Source organism: Leucoraja erinacea, chromosome 1 (assembly GCF_028641065.1).
Source record: "Leucoraja erinacea ecotype New England chromosome 1, Leri_hhj_1, whole genome shotgun sequence".
Lineage (NCBI taxonomy): Eukaryota > Metazoa > Chordata > Chondrichthyes > Rajiformes > Rajidae > Leucoraja > Leucoraja erinaceus.
Genome location: NC_073377.1, coordinates 128680405 through 128700080, shown reverse-complemented (window position 1 = coordinate 128700080; position 19676 = coordinate 128680405). Strand labels below are relative to the sequence as shown.

General features: G+C 44.4%; 1 long non-coding RNA gene across 1 annotated transcript; it reads right to left on the bottom strand.

Moving 5' to 3' along the window:
- Positions 1–6239: 6239 nt before the first annotated feature.
- Positions 6240–11867, bottom strand: LOC129701815 (uncharacterized). The gene is made up of 2 exons (XR_008724272.1): positions 11247–11867; positions 6240–7447 (listed from the first exon to the last, which is right to left on the bottom strand). It is a non-coding gene; the product is annotated as an uncharacterized LOC129701815 (long non-coding RNA).
- Positions 11868–19676: the final 7809 nt, after the last annotated feature.

Genomic DNA, 19676 nt, shown 5'->3' with positions numbered 1-19676 from the left:
TCCAACAGGCGCTCAATCAGGGAGAGCCGTGAACCAACGGTCTCTCCTGGAAGTAAAACCTCCTGGCCCGACTCTGGGTCTATGGGCCTGACAGACTTAGATGTAGCCTTGCGCCCTCCCGGCATAGCTCCGCTGCTCTCAGACAACGAGTCTGCTCTCGCAAGCCCCCCTGCTTGCGACAAAGTCGGGGAGCTAGGCAGGTACCCACTGACCACATTCTCTCGGTCTTGCATCTCCTTTGCCTTGCCTCCACCTTGCTAGTTTTCTGCATTCTTCTCCGGAGCACAACCTCCAACACAGAAACCAGCCTCAAGAATAAGTCGAGGCACTTACCTCGTTTTAAACACCCGCTTGGAGAAGCGTTGCTGCTCCAACCGGCCGCTTGCACCAATGCGTCTGACGTAATGACGCACGTGCGGCTGAACGGGCTTCTTCACGTAGTCACTTACATGACTCCGAAGTAAAATCAAATACGAGAAGGTATAGGTTTAAGTCGAGAGGGGCAAATTTTAAAGATGTGCTGCAACTTCTTTGCACAGAGGGTGGCGAGTTCTTGGAATGTGCTGCTGGTGTAGGTGGTTGAGGCAGATATGATTTAAGGGACCTTTGGAAAGGCATATCAATATGCAGGGATATGGATTATGTGTGGGTAGATAAAAGATGGTATTGGCATCAGGTTCTGCACAGATATTGGGAGCCAAAGGGCCTGTTCTTGTGCTGTATGTTGTAAGACAGTGCACATAGCAGTCTCTTATTTCCATAAGAAAGATAGGTACGTGTCCATACCAAATTTGAAAGGAAAACTGAAAATGCAGGAAATACTTTATTAAGTATTCATTAAGCAGTCATTAAGTATCTAAGGAGAAAAACAGAGCTTTACTCCACATATGCTGCCTGATCCATTTGGAATTTCCCGTATTTTCTGTGTTAATTAGAAGGAAATCAAAGTTGTCTATAAATTGATAACTTGCGTGTTCTGCAAGATTTAATTGGTGTCCTTATTTCTAATGCAGCATAGCGTGTTTAACAAGTCACTGGAATTAAAATATTGCTCATGATAAAATTATCAATCAGAAAAATTATACACCATAGAAATGATCAACTGCTTTGTTAATTAAGAAGTCCATTCATAATTGTCAGCTGTTCATAAAGCCAACAAAGTGTTTGTTTTGTCAGAATAGATTTAATGACTCGTCGTGTTAAATAATTTAAATTTGCTAAAAGCATTCTGAAATTCAAAATGTATATTATTCCTAAACTAAACTGTACACATTTTTATGTCTTTTAGGTTTGTATCATGCTCAGTGCAAAGTGATTGAGAAACAACATTCTTCTCGAACGTTTAATGTCTGTGCCTAATCACTGCGACTAATAAGTCACTAATTTCTAGCTAGCTAGAAAATCATTCCTCTTTAGCGTTGAAATGGTCTGAATAATGGCTATTTGTCTCCGACTTCCAATTATTTGTTAAAAAATGTGAATTATGAAAATATTTTTTAGTTTCTTACAACTTGTGATTTGTCATTAATTGTAGATTTAATAGATTGGGCTTTGCTGCAGCAGCCATCTGCCATAAGTTTAGGTTTTTTAAATATTTGCCCATCAAAAGTTGTGAGCGGATAATGTTGCTGGGAAAACATTTGGCGATCGAAGACCTGCAGGGACAAGGCTTTTAAAGGTGTCTTTTATTTAATCATTCCAGTTGAACAGCATATTAACTGTGCAAGTATGAGAAGGAAGTTGGGTGTGGAGGAACTTAATGCCAAATCAGGTACAGGCAGATGTGAAGCAATGGAAAGGAGACAAAATTGAACTATAAAAGTGAAAATACAATTTTAAATTTGTACAATTGGGTGGCAGAGTGGGGCACCTGGTACAGATGCTGCCTTGCAAAGCTAGTGATCTGGGTTTGATCTTGACCTCATGTGCTGTTTAAGTGGAACTTGAAAATTCTATCTGTGACCACGTGGGTTTCCTCCGGGTGCTCCAGTTTCATCCCACATCCTAAAAATGTGCGTGTTTGTAGGTTAATTGGCTGCTGTAAATTGCCCCAAGTGTGCAGCAAGTGGTTGCAGAATTGTATTGTATTCAAATTTATTGTCATTGTCTCAATTTGAGACAACAAAATGAATTTCCCTTACAGGCAGTATCATAAAAAAAATCATTAAAAAATAAATAAATAATAAATAAATAAATAATAAAACACATTAAAAATAAAATTGAAATTGAATTATTAAAAAAAAAAGCACAAACACAGAAAGTCCACGACACAACATAACATAAATGGCACCAAGGTGAGGATGGCACCATAGTCCAGCCAGCCTCCCCTCCGTGTTCATCCGTGGTCGGGGCCTTCCGAGCACCCGCAGTCGCTTACCCGGGTGGCCCGATGTTCAGGCCCTCACGCCGGGCTGGTGGAACGCAGACGCCGAACCCCGACGGTGAGCATCCTCCTCCTCAGAATGCAACAGAAATAGTGTGAACGGGTGTAGCAACTAATATCATCAAGGACTGAAACTACCCTGGCCACATCGCACACATGGGGATGAAGGTACAGGAACCCGAGATCTGTGACCTCCAGGTTCAAGAGCAGTTTCTTCCCATCAACCATCAAGCTCTCAAACCACACAGCACAACTCTAACACAATTCTGAAGACAAACCCGTTAAATGGTCCTTAACATCTTCACAATTTAACAATTTTAAACATAAAAGCAGAGTGCATAAAAAAGTAAGGGAGAATTGTGTCATTGTGCAGCATGCCCCTTTGTACATAAATAATTAATGAAACTGACATGTTGGAATTATTTTCTCATCTCAACAACATATTGAATGTGACTTATTACTTGAACAATCTTCATATTAAACTGTACTGCAGGAGTTCCTTGGCAATATTAGCATCACACGAGTAAACTGCACTTTCCATTTTCATTCAAAGGGTTGATTTCCATGAAAAGTGGTGGCTTTTGATTTATTTTCTTTTGAGTATTGTTCCCATTTTAACATGCAGTTGTGGGAGCAAGAATGGCAATCTGCTTTCAAATCACCATAATTGCATTTTCACTCCCTTTTACAAAGAAGTGCTCATTTAGCTCAATTAAGTCTCATCAAATTACTAAAATGAACTGGATAATAGCTGGATATAACCAAGGGTTTATTCATAAATTATCCAGGATATCTCCAGCTAAATGCAATCCTTGGATTATTCTTCAATAGATTTTTAAACTGTTATTATGAATTTAGTACAAATCCATAAATTAGTCCTCTTACAGCAAAATGATGTCTAAAATCTATGAAAAAAAGATGTTAATGTAATTCATTTATTTCAAAATAATTTGAAGAAAAAATAAAGTATCTCTTCTGAAACTCCCTTATTGGTCTTTCCTGTCAAATGCATCACTTCATTTTGTTATGTGGTTTTGCTCATTATCCCTGCCTGCTTTATCTCCCATCTGCATTATCATCACCCCAGATATATTTCACTTTTCATCCTGCTTGATTTGTTTCACCTTCTTAAATATGAGACGTCATTCTCATCTTGGCAATATATTCCCAATGGGCATTTCATTTTGTGAAGTGTGTGTGTGTGCGCTTTCATTTTATACATGTTAACCTGTCTGAGTATTTATGTATACAGGTACACAACCTTTTATCCGAAAGCCTTGGGACCAGACACTTTTCGTAATTCAGAATTTTTCGGCTTTCGGAATGGAAGATTTTTAGCGTAGATTTTAACGGCTGGCTCAGTGGTAGAGTGCTCGGCTCATATCCGCAAGGTCGCGAGTTTGCGCCTCGATCCCGGCAGTTACTCGATCGCGAGTTTGAGTCTTCAATGTAGTTTTTTCTTGCAGAATAGGAGAGAATAGGGAGGGTTAGGCTGGGATCATTCTCTGCGAGATGATCTTAGTGCGGGAGACAAGTGTAGGAGAGGTGTATTGACTGTGTGGGCAGAACTTTGGAAGTGATTGCCCACCATTCTCAAAAGCCGCTGTGTCTCCCTGTCCCTCCAACCAGAGGAATCCGCTCCCCGATTTGCCGCTACAGCAACAAGTGGCACTTCGCCCACAGCCCGAGCTGCGCCCTCTCATCCGCAACCCGGGTTCCTCTGGAGTTGGAGTGGGGCTGGGCTAGAGTTGTTGCTGGCTGTGAGTCTCTGGGATCTCCGTGCTTGCAGTGGGCCTGGGGGTCGGTGTCCCGATGAGGGGGCGCAGCTCGGGCTGTGGGCGAACTGCCACTTGTCGCTGTAGCGGCGCATCGGGGAGCGGCTTCTGGTGGTCCTGACGTCTCTCAGCTCCTGTCCAGGGGGGTGGCCGGAGACGTCAGGACCAACAGGAACCCGCTCCCCGATGCGCCGCTACAGCGACAAGTGGCAGTTCGCCCACAGCCCGAGCTGCGCCCCCTCATCCGCAACCCGGGTTCCTCTGGAGTTGGAGCGGGGCTGGGCTAGAGTTGCTGCGCTGGCTGTGAGTCTATGGGATTTTCGTGCTTGCAGTCGGTGTCCCGTTGGTCCTGACGTCTCCCGTCACCCCCCTGGAATGGAGCTGAGACTGGGAACTTTACCGCCCTTGCCCCCTCCCTCTGCAACTGCAAACAACCCCACAGTTCCCAGTCTCAGCTCCTGTACAGGGGGGTGGCCGGAGACGTCACAGCCCGAGCCATCAGCTTCTGTCCCTACGGGGACAGCGGAGAGCGTGTTCCTCTGGAATTGGAACGGGGCTGGGCTGCTGCTGGCTGTGGGTCTCTGGGATCTCCGTGCTTGCAGTGGGCCTGGGGGTCAGTGTCCCGTTGGTCCTGACGTCTCTGGTGACTGGCACTGGCTCCGACGTGAAGACAGTGCAAAGCCCCCGCGCCGGTGCAATGGGCGGGGAGCTGGAGAGGGGAGGGAAGGGGTCACACACATGGTCGGGAAGCAGAGGGGTGTAGGTGGGGTGAAACTGAAGGGAGCGACAATTTGCTGCTGCCTGCCCGCTGAGTTAAAAGTTCCCACGCAAGACTAACGATACCCTGTGTATCGTGAGTCTACCGTGGGAACTTTTTAACTCAGCGGGCAGGCAGCAGCAGATTGTCAATTATTAACCCTCCCGCGCAATCTACTCTCACCTTCTCTTTTATGAATGGGGATTTAGTTCCCCTTTCCTCGAGGACCGACCGGAGGTTCCGCTGTCACCTCTGCGGGTCGCCCTCGGTGAACGTCTTCAAGGACCTTTCTTCAAGGACCGAAAAAATGTCCGCTATTCGGAGCTTTTCGTTATTTGGAACTTCGGATAAAAGGTTGTGCACCTGTACTACATTTTAGTTTTTCAATATGGAGAATACACAACAAGTTGCTGTGCATTTCAAGAAGCATGCAGACATGCTTTGGCAAGTCTTTTGGCCTATAATGCATAAAATGAAATGAAATTTGGTTCTGATGAAGACAATAACCATCCTTAACAGCTCCTGAACCGAGCATCCACTTTGGTGGGAGGTTTTGAGTGAACCACATTGGTGACCACACATAGTCCAGACTGAACAAGGATGGTAAATTTCCTTCCGTTATTGAACAGAACCTTACTGCAGTCTTAGGCGTTATATTTCCTTTTGCATGTTCAAAACACTACTACCGGCCACTCATTAAACTGAACAGCCAGAATTGCAGCAGTAGATTTGTGTTCAATGGACGCTGACACCATCTAATTGAGATGGCTGCACATATTTTGCACTGGGTTAAAGCAGACCTAGTTAACTACACATCACAAACCAACAGCTGATTTCCAGGACTAACTCCCAATGATTCGAATTGCCTTTTGTTTCTTGTCCAGTTTAGTTTAAATACATCATAGAAAAAGACACTCTGGCCCACTGTGTCCACACTGATCATTGATCACCCATTCACACTAGATTTATGTTATCCCACTTCCTACAGACAATGAACAACTTACAGAGGCTCATTAACCAAGAAGCCTGCGCATCCTAAGGTGCTGTTATCTGAATCCACCAGTGTCCTTCTCCATTGCCACTCAGCAACCTCCACTTTGCTATTTATTTCTTGGCTTTCAAATATCTCAACATTCTGCAATTGGACCATCCATTGCCGTTTCACTATGCTTATAATTATTTTTTAATCTCCATTTTCCTCTTGCAGTTGCAATTAAAGTTTTACAAACCTATAGAATCATTTTTTGAGAGAAGAATACATATTATGCATTATATGAGAAAAGGTGAAAATAGTCACCTCACAGACACTCACAATAAGGTTAACTCACATGGTTTATTCTATTTACAGTGGTAAAAAAGTCCAGGACCACACTGTTCCTCGTCTTCAGAGCACCTGTGAAATGACATTGGCGATCTTGGGCTCATTCCAGCAGGTTAGTCCTGGTCTTCAAAGGAGGAGATGTGGCAATCTCAAGCTTTGTTGTGCAGCTTGCCCTTGCCTCAAGAGGAGTGGCTGCAGTACAGGTGTCTTCCTTGCACCTCAGCTTCAGGCTTGGGGAGGCAATGCTGGCAGCCTCTGGATTATCCTGGCGGCCAGTCTTTGCCTATATGTACACGGGCAAAGTCTCTCATTGTCTGTGGTCAAGGTTCTGGCATTTCCGGCTTGCTCCAGCCACTTAGACGTAGCCTCAGGTAGAGGCACTAGGTGTCTAGGGCTTCTTTTCCCAGCAGACGAGTCTTGACCACACAGTGGTGCTGGTGGTCTCAGGTGTGTCCCAGTATTCCTCATATCTGTAACAGGGGAACACAACTCAGAGGGGGGCAGCCCCTACCTTCATCTACCTTCCTCATTTTCTTCTTCAAAGGAGGTGTGGCAATCTCAGGCATCTTCCTGCAGTTCGGCCTTGCTTTGAGATGAGTGGCTAATGGTACAGATTTCTTCCTGGCTACTCAGCTTCAGGCTCGGAAAAGCAATGCCAGTGGTCTCAGGTATATCTGGCAGCCAGTCTTTGCCTGTGTGTGTGTGTGTGTGTGGGTGCAGTCCCTCGTTGTCTGTGGGTAGGAAGAAGTTCTGGCATCTCTGGCATGCCCCAGCCACTCAGTCAGCCTCAGGTAGAGGCACTGGCTTATTTTCCCCCAGTCTGGATAACACAGTGGCACTGGTGGTCTCAGGTCTGTCCCAATGGCTCAGCCTTTCTCATACCAACAACAGGGAAACACAACCATGAGGGATACAGCCCACTTTATCTCCCTTCCTCGCTCTTTTCTTTCTTTCATGTTTCATCTTCCTTCCACTCTCTTCTGTTCTTCTCTTGCCCTCACCCTGTCTGGCTCAAAAGCCTAGGTTTTATAGAGAGTAGGCTGACAAGGTTCAAGTGGCCAATCCATAGCAATAATGCTGGGAATAGGCCTCTCCAGGCACGTCAGCTAGTTAAAAATATCAGAATGACCTCCAAGGAAGGGTGCCTTCACTATATCAATATATATTCATGTTGCATTTATTCACTGTGCTGTTGGAGAGCTTCGTGGTCTCTGAAAAGCAATGCAAAAAAAAACAATAATGGGTCTCCATGAAGATTCATTACCAAAATCTGAATTTTCCGTTATTTTTCCTTCCCTTCCCCATTAATGAGCTAATTTGCAATCCTTATTACAGTTTGGCATTAACTGCATATTTTCTAATCATTTCTGAAAACATTTCATGAAAGTTTTTCAAGTGACTTTTCAAAATCCACATTAATCATTTCAAATGAATGGCCCCAGTAGCTAATGCAGGGGCACCACAAATTAAGTTAACTAGGCTGAATCAATACCTACTTGGTTTATAATCAATGCTGATCATTCCTTATAGCTTAATTATTTTAATAAATGTCAATAGCATTGCTGATTGACTCAAGCATATGGATATTACTAATAACTCAATTTATTACTCAAACATATGGATATTGCTAATATTTAGTTAACTTGGTTATAATTGCTCAAGTTGTTAGTCACTCCTTTTTGAGCACCATCATAAAATACATTGTCATGTTCATAAGATATAGGTGTAGAATTAGGCAATTTGGCCCATTGAGTCTGCTCCTCCACTCAATCAAGGATGATCTGTTTTTCCCTCTCAACCCCATTCTCCTGCTTTCTCCCTGTAACCTTTGAAAACCTTGCAAATCAAGAACCTATCAGCCTCCTCTGTAAAAATACCAATGACCACCGCCACCGCTATCTATGGCAATTAATTCCACAGATTCACCATGGTCTGGCTGAAGAAATTAGCCTCCTCGTAATTAAAACTCATAGAACCATGTGCAAACAGGCCCCTCGGCCCAACTTGCCCGGTCTGGCTATTTCTTAGATGCTGAACTACCTCCTCCTACTGTCTCCTACCGCAAGGCTAGGTTCTGGGATCACAGCCATTTACAATAGACATTGATGATTTAGATGATGGGGATTGGAAATTTGCAGATGACACAAAGCTGGGTGGCTGTGTGAACTGTGAGGAGGATGCTATGAGGGTGCAAGGTGACTTGGACAGGTTGGGTGAGTGGGCAGATGCAGTTTAATGTGGATAAAATCTGAGGTTATCCACATTGGTGGCAAAAAAACAGGAAGACAGATTATTATCTGAATAGTGACATATATAGCCATATAACAATTTCAGCACGGAAACAGGCCATCTCGACCCTTCTAGTCCTTGCCGAACACGTATTCTCCCCTAGTCCCATATACCTACGCTCAGACCATAACCCTCCATTCCTTTCCCATCCATATAACTATCCAATTTATTTTTAAATGATAAAAACGAACCTGCCTCCACCACCTTAACTGGAAGCTCATTCCACACAGTCACCACTCTCTGAGTAAAGAAGTTCCCCCTCATGTTACCCCTAAACTTCTGTCCCTTAATTCTCAAGTCATGTCCCCTTGTTTGAATCTTCCCTACTCTCAGTGGGAAAAGCTTATCCACATCAACTCTGTCTATCCCTCTCATCATTTTAAAGACCTCTATCAAGTCACCCCTTAACCTTCTGCGCTCCAAAGAATAAAGCCTTAACTTGTTCAACCTTTCTCTGTAACTTAGTTGCTGAAACCCAGGCAACATTCTAGTAAATCTCCTCTGTACTCTCCCTATTTTGTTGACATCCTTCCTATAATTAGGCGACCAAAATTGTACACCATACTCCAGAATTGGCCTCACCAATGCCTTGTACAATTTTAACATTACATCCCAACTTCTATACTCAATGCTCTGATTTATAAAGGCCAGCACACCAAAAGCTTTCTTTACCACCCTATCTACATGAGATTCCACTTTCAGGGAACTGTGCACAGTTATTCCCAGATCCCTCTGTTCACCTGCATTCTTCAATTCCCTACCATTTACGTATGTACGTCCTCTTTTGATTTGTCCTGCCAAGATGTAGCACCTCACACTTATCAGCATTAAACTCCATCTGCCATCTTTCAGCCCACTCTTCCAACTGGCATAAATCTCTCTGTAGACTTTGAAAATCTACTTCATTATCCACAACCCCACCTATCTTAGTATCATCTGCATACTTACTAATCCAATTTATCACACCATCATCAAGATCATTGATGTACATGACAAACAACAGTGGACCCAACACAGATCCCTGTGGCACCCCACTAGTCACTGGCCTCCAACCTGACAAACAACCATGCATCATCACTCTCTGGCATCTCCCATTCAGCCACTGTTGAATCCATCTTGCTACTCCACCATTAATACCCAACCACTGAGCCTTCTTAACCAACCTTCCATGAGGAACCTTGTCAAAGGCCTTACTGAAGTCCATATATACAACATCCACTGCTTTACCCTCATCAATTTCCCGAGTAACCTCTTCAAAAAATTCAAGAAGATTAGTCAAACATGACCTTCCAGGCACAAATCCATGTTGACTGTTCAGACCCTGTTTGTCCAGATGCTTATATATGTTATCTCTAAGTATCCTTTCCATTAATTTGCCCACCACTGACGTCAAACTAACAGGTCTATAATTGCTAGGTTTACTCTTAGTCCCCTTTTTAAACAATGGAACAACATGCGCAGTACGCCAATCCTCCGGCACTATTCCCGTTTCTAATAACATTTGAAATATTTCATGTTAGGAAAAGGAGAAGTACAACAAGATCCGGGTGTCCTGGTTCATCAGTCACTGAAGGTAAGCATGCAGGTGCAGCAGGTTGTGAGGAAAGCTAATGGCATGGTGGCCTCCATAACAAGAGATGAGTATTGGAGCAAAGAGGTCGTTCTGCAGTTGTACAGAGCCCTAGTGAGACCATACCTGGAGTATTGTGTGCAGTTTTGGTCTCCAAATCTGAGGAAGGACATTCTTGCTATTGAGGGAGTGCAGCGTAGGTTCACGAGGTTAATTCCCAGGATGGCAGGACTGACATATGTTGATAGAATGGAGAGACTGGGCATGTATTCCCTGGAATTTAGAAGGATGAGAGGGCATCTTATTGAAACATATAATAGTATTAAGGGATTGGACAGGCTAGAGGCAGGAAACATGTTCCTGATATTCGGGAGTCCAGAACCAGGAGCCACAGTTTAAGAATAAGGAGTAGGTCATTTAGAACGGAGATGAGGAAATCTTTTTCACCCAGACAGTTATGTATCCGTGGAATTTTCTGCCTCAGAAGGCAGTAGAGGCCAATTTTCCGTATGCTTTCAAGAGAGAGTTAGAGGGCAGGGTCGGGCATTGTGGATGATCAGACTTGATCACAGTGATCACAGATGGCTCGAAAGGCCGAATGTCCTACTCCTGCACCTATTGTCAATTGACAACTTGTTCCATACATCCACCATCATTTGTGTTACCCATCAGATATCTATTCCCCTTCACCTTAAACCTCGATTCATGGGCAAGACTGTCTGTACATCTACCCGATCTATTCCCCTCATGATTTTATACATCTCAGTGAGAAATTTATACACCTCAAACTCTTCCTCGTTTCTCGATACCCCTGATATATTACATTATTGTTATCCGACCTCTTTATAACGAATTTTGGTTACCATGACTTACCTACCGACGGCGCTTGCAGCCCCGCTGCCCCTCCGGCCCCGGCCACCTCCCTCAGCGGTGATAACGCGTCGCCGCTCCCAGCCAGGCCCAGCCGCCGCCGCCAGCCGCCGCTCCCCAGCCAGGCCCAGCCGCCGCTCCCCAGCCAGGCCCAGCCGCCGCTCCCCAGCCAGGCCCAGCCACCACCATCGACGCCGCTATCGCTCCACCGCCCACAGTCCGGGCCCTGCCCGCCACCCCGTGCTCCCCCAGGCCCTGCCCGCTGCTCCTACCGCCATCACCTCGGAAATCGCTGCCACCGCCGCCATCCAGACAGCTCCTCCCACCGACGCCGCCGCTGCCTTGGTCGCCCCAGCGCCCACAGACCTCCTCGCCTGCCGCCGTCTTCGCCACAGTCGCCAACTTCATCTCCATTCTCCACCACCAGCTTTATCGCCGCCACCAACGACGCCATCGCCCCACCTTCGGCTTCTCCCAGACCCCGACTGCCGCCACTACCGCCATCTCCACCGCTCCCTTCCTTACTCAATCGCCACGGCCGCCATTACGGCGGCTCCCCGGCAGCGCCTGACACGGCCAACGCCGCCGCCCCGGACGCTCCCTTCGCCGCCGTCACATATATCGGCGCTGAACCCGCAGTTGCCGGTGCCGCACTGGCCGAACCCGCAACCACCACAACCCCCACCGCCACCAGCGCCACCACTGCAGCCGTCGCCACCACTGCTGCCGCCGCCACCAGAACTTCCCCATCCACAAGATCGCCATCAGCGTGGCCACCGACAGCAGTAGCACCGTGGCTATCGCCACCATGGTCGCTGCCACACTCACCACCCCGCCGCCACTATCACCATCCCTGCCCCGCCACCGCTTCAATCATCCCCACCCCGCCGCCACTACCACCATCCCTGCCCCGCCGCCGCTACCACCACCACTGGCCTGCCTGCTACCACTACCACCATCACTGGCCTGCTACCACTACCACCATCCCATCCCTGCCCCGCCGCCGCTATCACCATCCCTGCCCCGCCGCCACTACCACCATCCCTGCCCCGCCGACGACCTTTACCTACACTCCTGGCGTCCGCGACCCCAACCAATGACTCCGCCGATGCTCCAGTTCCAGACCCAGCGTGTGGACTCCAGATCTGTCCATGTTCTCCAGATCTGCTGAGTTACTCCAGCACTAAGTGTCCTGGTGTTTATTAACCAGCGACTTTGTTGTTTGTTTGTACTATTTATTAAAATGACAATACTTATTCGGTTATAGCAGACAATCGGCAATAACGGACCCTCCTCCCCCATTATACGGTAGTTTATTGCAATAGAGTTGTTAGTATGTGACAAATTGTCTTCATCTTTTTGTTGCTCCTCACAGCTGAATTGGTATATCATTACAGGGATCTGACTGACAAAACGTTTATTGTTCTCTTCACTTAATTGTATCCGATGTTTGCAAATATTTCAGGCTCAAACACTGCAATCTTCCAAAGGCCCCTTAGTAAAGGAAATATCTAACTTTTCTACATATAACGAAATCAAAAGCTTTTAGTTTTTGTCTGGCTATTTACCTCTTATATATAGAGGTAAATATCTTAAGCTATATTTAAGAGGGAGTTAGATGTGGCCCTTGTGGCCAAGGGGATCAAAGGGTATGGAGAGAAGGCAGGTACGGGATACTGAGTTGGATGATCAGCCATGATCATATTGAATGGCGGTGCAGGCTCGAAGGGCCGAATGGCCTACTCCTGCACCTAATTTCTATGTTTCTATGTTATATGGAGGGATATGGAGAGAAGGCAGGATCTGGGTATTGATTGTGGATGATCAGCCATGATCACATTGAATGGCAGTGCTGGCTCAAAGGGCCGAGTTGCTTACTCCTGCAACTATTGTCTATTGTACCTCTTCTAATACACGTACGCTAATACACGGATGGCGCCTGTAAAGGTCCCCTCGCCAACAGTTTGTCTCGTCCCTTCTCGGTTTTTATTATTTTAAGTATGTCTTAAATGTATGTTGTAATGTTTCTTGGAATGTTCTTTGTGGGGGGGGGGGGGGTTGGGGGGGGGATCAGGGAAACTTTTCTCAGCCACTTACCTCCACAGAGATGCGATTTTTTCTGTGTCGCATTTCCGTCCGCCCTGCGGCCTACAACATGGAGGTGTGCTGCCTTTCCTGGGGACCGGCCCGGAGCTTCAAGCCGTGGGCGCGGCGCAGATTTACCATCGTGGAATGGGCGATCATTTGCAGAGGATCGCCAGCGAAAACGCTCCGACCGTGAGGTCTGTGGACTTTAACACCATGAAGCAGCGATCTCCAGTAAGAAGAGGCCGATTCGGGAGCTCCATACCATGCAGTGTTCCGATCCGTCCCGACGCCGGAGTTTCCATCATGCCGACGCGAGCGCTTGAATATCGGACTGTTGGTACCAACATTGCAGAGGGTTCAAAGGCCCGGACTACGGGTAAACAAAGGAGGAAGATGACTGAACTTCATTGCCTTCCATCACAGTGAGGAATGTGGATTCCACTGTGGTGGATGTTTATGTTAAATTGTATTTTATGTGGCTGTGTACTGTTGCTTTTCACTTAGTATGGCTGTATGGCAACTCAAATTTCACTGTCTTAATTGGTTGTGACAATTAACCAATTAGACCTAAAACTGAAGTGCAATGTTCACACAGGAAATGTTCTCAGGCCTATTCTGTTCTTGTATCAAGTGGGAAAACCTCATTTCCAGAAAAAAAGCAGAACAGGGAAGAAAATAGAATGTTGGTGTGCTTAGCTTCCTTTGAAAGGATTCCAAATGAAGTTCCCCTCTCCATATTTACAAAGGTGATTCTGTGTATTTTTTTACCAATAGCTTTCCACCATCCATAAGGCACAAGATAGGAACATGGTGGAATTGTTCCCATTTGCCTGAACGAGTATAACTGCAACAGCACTCAAGGAATTAGACACCCTCCAAGACAAAGCAATGTACCTAAGTGGCCCTCAGTCCTTCATTCTAAGCAGTTACTAACCTCCATCACCAACCTACTGTGGCAGCAGCGTGAACCATCAGTAAAATGCACTGCATACAACATTGCTCACAAACTGGCATGCTGTGCCACCTTCAAGGAATGAAGCAGTTCATGCATGGAAACACCAACTGGTGTTTTCTTTACTTAGAAATGAGAAAATGAAAAAAAAAATCTTAATTTAGAGAGCAATGAACCTTTGAAATACCTGAAAACCTACTCCAGGTCTTATTTCTTATGTTCCTTAAGCCACACGTTAACAAGCCTCCTGCTAATTGGGTTTCTAGGATGCATTTGGAATTAATATGGCCATTTCAATTGTTTGTCTTCATAGTTTCATTTCCTGAAGGTAACTATTTGTCATTTAAAATTTTAAGAACAATTAGTTTGTTTTAAGAGATGATAAATGACATGTACATTGTACATCTGAAGTCGCACAGATCACTAGCTTGAAGGAAACAAATAAAAGGTGAAATAACTAAAATTACTAAAGCACATGAGATTCATGATGGCTATTATACTTATACAAAATATTATTAACTTGCCCCGTTAATCTTTTTAATTTCTCAAGTCAGTTCTCTCAATTTATTGGTGTTCTTTTTTTAAAATCAGGATAACTATGCACTAGGGTAGAACCCATTTGCACCAGTTCTGCATTCAAAAATGAAATGTTACAAATAATGGAAACCTGACTAAAAACACAAAAAAGTCAGAATTACACATCAGGACACACAGCTTATGCAAAACAAAAGATTTAATATCCATGACTTTTTATTAGAACTGCAGAAATGTTAGGAATGCAATGTTTTAGACAGGTTTGTGTTTATAGGTGTAACCACCTTCATTGATATCACTGTCCTTGGGCTGGTATAGTCACATCTTTCAATTAGGCATTTTGCAACTTTCTGATTCTACACTGAATTGAATAATTTCAGATTTTATTTGCCATTCATGTAGTCTAACCTATATGTATTTGCTATTTCCCTTTGTACCTCTGGTAGACCTGTTTTATATTTAATTTCTATTACCTTTTACCCAAGATCATTTATTTTGTTAACTGATCTCTTCTCCCTTCAGCAGACTATCAAACTGCCTATCATGGACCTGGCCTCCTTTCAAACTTTCTGCCCTCTGTGCTTTCCCTGCCTCTTTACTTGTTTGCTACATTTATGATTACACTTCTGATAAAAAATGATATCAATTTGATATGCTAACATTGATTTTCTCTCAAATGCTGCCATTTGAGACAAATTGTTTGTCTATTTATTTGTTTATGTGCCTGTTGTGCATGTGTTGATGGCATTGCCAGCATTTTTGTGTTCTTTTCTATTTGCCCTTAAGAAGTTGGTGGTGAGTCATCTCTCTGAACCGCTAAAAACTGTTTGATATATATTTTTTCCCATCTCCACTACAAATTGAATCTGACTTAATACTTGAACAATCTTTATAACAGGCTGTAGTTCCTTGGCAATATTAGCATCACACGAGGAAACTGCTTTTCCATTCTCATTCAATGAAGTGATTTCTATGTAAAGTGATGGCTTTTGATTTATTATCTTTTGTGTTTTGTTCCCACTTTAACAGATGCTGTTGTGAGAGCAAGAATGACATTTAAACTATGGTGTTCCCATTGTCTTAATGGGTAGGAAGTCCCAAGGTTAAAATTCAGCATTATGAAAGAACAGTAAAATATTTCCAAGCACGTGGCTTATCTAGGGTAATCCTGCTAAAGTAATGGTCTTTCTTATGTGGCCTTTGAGAATTTGCAACATTTTCTATTGTTAATGGTTTCTTATAGCTGTCTACCAAGATATTTGGGATATAGTCCCCAATCTGCTCTTTTAATGATGATAATCACAATATTCAGAATTATGAAGTTGATTGGGCTTGGATCTGACATGACATTGGTCTGCTGAGCATAGCACCAGACAAGATGTTAGAGGAACATTAGCAACACCCAATACAAATTTACCATGAAGCATTTATGAAGATTAGATGCCAAGAGGGGTGTATGGTGGGAAGCAGAGATGGTAATGGTAGGAAAGGGAGTATGTGACTTGATTATCAATGAATGGGGCTGCTGTGAAGAACATCTGGAGACAGTGATGTTTCTATTAATTTGGCCTTTAAATAATTTAAAGCACGTGCTGTGGTAAACTTTACTTTCTTGAACAAGCCAGCAATCAAACCAATTAAATGGTTGTCAACTAAAATACTTTGCCACAGTAGAAGTGCAGGGTGTTAAATAAAGCATCAAACCAAGTTTGTTCCAGTTTGGTTTACCCCATATATCATGCTAAATCAATAATTTGTTAAACAATAGAATGCATCTGTCTATAACACGTGACAATAAATTAAATTGAAACTGATATCAGTGATTGTTGCTGTGTATACGGGGCTTCACTTTTGCATGACTTTTCTAGGCAACGGATACTTGATGAAACAGTACAAACAAAGTAACTTCACAATGTTTTCTTATTCAGTGCAGGGTGCATGTTGTGCTGTTGAATTGAATGATGAATGACAGAAAATAAAACTCTGGGAGAGGGGCTCATTGAAAAACATGCCACCAAGTGATTTGAACAATGCACTCAAAGAACAATTTATTTAACATCACATTGAAGCACAATAAAAACAATGTAATTGTCTTAATTGTTAATGGGTGGCACAGTGACACAGTGGTAGAGCTACTGCCTCACAGCACCAGACACTCAGGTTTTGATCCTGACTGGAGGGTTTGTACATTCTCCATGAGGCCACATGAGTTTTCTCCAGTTTCGCCGATTCCCTCCTTTATCATGGTTTACTTCTGAGTAGAGTCTGAGAAGCGATATGGGAAATAGATCTGCATTATAAAGATGGTTAGCACTTGTTTACGGTAAGCATCGTGTGTATTGATTCCCCTGTAATTATTAGAGTAGTGATTTGTTACAAATGGAGAAATTGATGTTTATTTTACATTAAACTTGGGTACATAAACCTTTATACAGTTTACTTTGATTTAATTGCATTCATAAGAATACCCAAGCACTCTCTCGTGCCACACTGTTTACTTAGCGAGGTCTTGCGTTTTATTTGGCATCCCTTGCTTACCAAAAAGAATCACTATATAATTGAAACAAATGTGCAAAGACCAAGGCCAAGATAAAAGCATTCATTGTCCTTTCGATTTGAATGAAGGGGTCATCAACCTGAAACAATAGCTATTTTTTTCACAACGGATGACTGACTGATCTGCTGAGTATTTTCAGCATTTTCATTTATTTTAAATACTCCTAAAATTGCTCTGAAGGTTGACACTACCTTCCAGGTCGGCGATCAGAAACCAGAACCAGCAATTGTCTTAGTTAATGTATCTTCAGTGTCTATGGAATTCAGAGAAGTACTGATGATATGAATTACAATTTAGTTATAAATCTTAGGTGATTAGTCCTCAGTCAGTTTATTTCTTTGAAAGAAGTGATTTTTTTCATATTGATTCCTCCAGTGTGACGATTCTCCAACTTGTACATCATAGCTTCTTGCCTAATGCTTACAAGTTCCTGCAAAGCCTACTCTGGTCAGGTCTCATCATTATGGTATAAACAGAATGTATCCCTGGAAGTGAATTATCATGTATATTACAATAAAATGTTTGAACTTTCTGAATTCCTGTTCAGGAATGAACTTCTTCCTCAATATGATATCAATGTTTTAATAGAGTATTAGACTAAGTGGGATCCATTGGGTCCCAGATTCACACGGGAGGGCTGGTCCTACCACGCAATATTCCACCTCTCCCCCAATTCCAATATTTCTGGAGCGCTGGTATGGGTGTTGTGGGCCGAAGAGACTGGTTTCCAGAGGGCTAGTATGGACATTGTGGGCCGAATGGATTCTTGGTCTGGCAGCTCAGTCACTCAGGCCTGGCAGCTCAGTGACTCAAATCTGGCGGGCTGGCAGATCACTCACTCAGGCCTGGTGGGATGGCAGCTCAGTCACTCAGGCCTGGTGGACTGGCAGCTCAGTCACTCAGGGCTGGTGGGCTGGTAGCTCAGGGCTGGTGGGCTGGCAGCTCAGAAACTGCCGGAAATTCTACCCAAAACAGGTGAGAGACTGTGAGAGAGAAGGGTGAGAGGGTGGAGAATCCATTTTAGACTTTTTTCATCTATTTCTACAGATCACAGCAATGAAGGAGGAAAGTCTAACCTGGAATGGATCTCACAGGGAGCCAATGAAGGGAGGGAGAAAAATACTGGGGTGAGGTTTAATACTTACAGGGGGAATACTTACTGGGATGAAGGGACTAATGGGCTAGAACCGGCCTGATGGGCCGAAGGGACAAAAATAATCTGTGTGAAATCTCAGCGAAAGGCAGTATTTCCGGACTTTTTCTGGCCTGGTACGGGCCTTTTAGCCTAAATTGCTCATCCTGGGCTAATACAGGCATTTTGGGCAAAGGGGACTGGTTTCTGGGCTAATATGGGCCTTGTGGACCGAAATTAGTGGTTTCAGGTATCCAAAGGTGGGCTGGCAGTTGATTCTCTCATTCACGGTAGGTGGGCTGGCAGTTGACTCACAGCTGGTGGGCTCACACACACACACTCTCCATCTCACACACACATATCCTTCATCGCACACACAATCCATCACACACACACAGACACCCTCTATCACACACACACACACCATCACACATACACACACAGCCACACACACGAACACCCTTCATCTCACGCACACACACACACACAATCTTTCACGCACTCACAGCCACACACAGACAGCCTCCATCTCACACACACACACTAACAGCCACCTTCCATCTCACACACACACACAACATATATACAACAGTAAAACTTTCTTGAATCTACTCACGCGGTTGAGCGCGGCTTCTCCACTGAGCGGAGACTTCCGGAGTGAGCGGCGTTTCCGGAGTGAGCGACACTTCTGGAGTGAGCGGGACTTCCAGATTGAGTGGGACTTCCAGAGTGAGCGGGACATTTGGATGAAGAAGAGTGTAGAGCCAACAATCAAATTCATTGCATTTCATGTCAAGCACAGTGAGTGCAGGGCCAAAAATCGAATGCATTACATTTCAAGGCAAGCACAGTGAGTGCAGCGCCAACAATCCAATCCATTCCATTTCAATTCAAGTCAAGTCAAGTCAAGTCAAGAACAGTGAGTGCAGGGCCAACAATCCAATCCAAGTCAAGTCAAGTCAAAAGTCAAGTCGAGTCGAGTCGAGTCGAGCACAGTCGAGTCGAGCACAGTCGAGTCAAGCACAGTCAAGTCAAGCACAGTCAAGTCAGTGCAGAGCCAACAATCCAATCCATTCCATTTTAATTCAACTCCAATCAGGCACAGTGAGTGCAGGGCCAACCTCACACACTCACATTCACACACACACACCCTCCACCTCACACACACCCTCCACCTCTCTCACACACACATACACACGCTCACACACACACACTATCTCTTTCACACACACTCTTTCACACACATAAACACTCTCACTTTCACACACCCACACTCTCTCACACGTCATGCACACACTGACTCACACACACGCACAATGACTCACACACCATATATATGACAGTGAAACTTTCTTGAATCTACTCACATGTGCAACTTCCGCAGTCAGCGGCACTTCCGCAATCAGCGGACCCCTGCACTCAGCGGAATGTATGAAATCAGCGTGACC